Source organism: Engraulis encrasicolus, unplaced genomic scaffold (assembly GCF_034702125.1).
Source record: "Engraulis encrasicolus isolate BLACKSEA-1 unplaced genomic scaffold, IST_EnEncr_1.0 scaffold_47_np1212, whole genome shotgun sequence".
NCBI classification, from domain to species: Eukaryota; Metazoa; Chordata; class Actinopteri; order Clupeiformes; family Engraulidae; genus Engraulis; species Engraulis encrasicolus.
In genome coordinates, this window is record NW_026945786.1 from 361,947 (window position 1) to 363,878 (window position 1,932).

Consider the following 1,932-nt stretch of genomic DNA (forward strand, 5'->3'; position numbering starts at 1 on the left):
ATGGACGCTCACCATCAGTTCGCCGGGGTCCAGTGTCCCCATGTCTTCGTTTCTCGCGTCTTCTATACGGGAGGCATGTTTGTGTTTGTAGGCTAGATATATCGCCGGTGTCTCGCCCCTCCACAGAAACGCCGAGATTCCTCTCAATCCCCTCTCGTGCGCGAGCTTGAGCGTTTCGAGCGAGCCCAGCGCGCACGCCCCACCTCCTCCTCCTGCTTCTCTTCTGCCATCAAGAGCGCGCGCGTCCGGTCCGTCGTGCTCCAACGTCAGAGCAGCTACCTGTTACTTCCGAGCTGTGATTGGGCAGAAATGATAGCGCCATGTGTTCTTATTGCCGCCTGCACTACATAGTTGACGTGGACGTGTTATTATTCACTGGCGAGGGACAAATACTGCGCGCCACAGCCAGCACATGGGGGCTACATGGCGGGAATACATGTCGTCTTGGAAAGAGTCTGTGTGATGTAGGCTAAATGGAGAACTAGCCTATTGGGGTATTGCAGTATTTTATATGAAGCCAAGTGCTTACAGGAAACCTCACATTTCCTCTCTCTCTCTCTCAAACAAACAAACAAACAAACAAAAAACAAATGCATCGGCCCCTGGCGACTGTCGGCCCGCCAGGAAAATGCCCTGTATGCTAGATTACCAATCCAGCCCTGCACACACACACACACACACACACACACACACACACACACACACACACACACACACACACACACACACACACACACACACACACACACATCCTCCCCCTCATCAACCAAACACATGTGCATAATAAGTATGTCGTTGTTTTTGATGGTGGTCCTTGACCTGACCCCATTCCAGCACAGCGGGAGGCCTAGTTCAAAAACATCACACACACACACACACACACACACACACACACACACACACACACACACACACACACACACATTGGATTAAAGTGCTCTAATCTCTGCGGATTGCGACATCTCTCGCCTCATTCCGATGGACAGTGCTGTTTCAGCGGATCGGACGGATCCCCCCCCTCAGCAATATCTGCTCAATGAAGGGGGGCACTCAAAGCAGCTTACACACACACACACACACACACACACACACACACACACACACACACACACACAGAGAGAGAGAGAGAGAGACCTCAGAACATCCAGTCCACATCCTCAAATACCCCCCCCCCCCCCCCCCCCCCCCCCCCCCACACACACACACACACACTACTCCTATAATCTCACCCCCATCTATACTCTAATCACATGGATGTTTACTACCAAATATGCCAATGTTGTTTTGCCTCCCAGCCCCTGTGGTGCATGTGTACTGTGTAGCCTGTGAATTGGACCAATGAGAGCACATTATGTAGGCTACTGTCATTCATGGGTGTAGTTTATGGAGGCTGATGGTGGAGACATGTCCATACCACAATTATCTTAATGTGTCCCCAACACTTTATCCCATTAAAACATGGCGTTATAAATGTGCTGTTACCAGAATGGCAATGACCGACTCATAGTGCATTACTAAAGGCCCTGTGTTATGTCATAGTAGAGTAGTGCTATGGTAATTAACCTTTGAATGACTTACAGCGTGCCACTGGTGGTATGGCTTGAATTATGGAGCTACACAATATATAACTAGGCCTCTACATTAACAACAGCCAACTGCCCACATGCTGGTGAACATTCAGTTTGGCTGGTAGAAAAGACCAATTTATCAGCCACTTTATATTAGGCCAAATAGTGTTTAGAGGAAACCCCACATTTTCTTTAGTGAGTGATGTTTTAGCTAGTAATGTTCAGAGTTCATAGCCTTGTATTCAACATAATGTGAAAATGTATCCCCACCACTATCCAAACCAAACTAAACCTTCACCGTTGCTCTCATTGAGCTGGACATCTGCCCTTGTGGAGTTGTTTTGATGGCCTGCAGGCCTCCAGC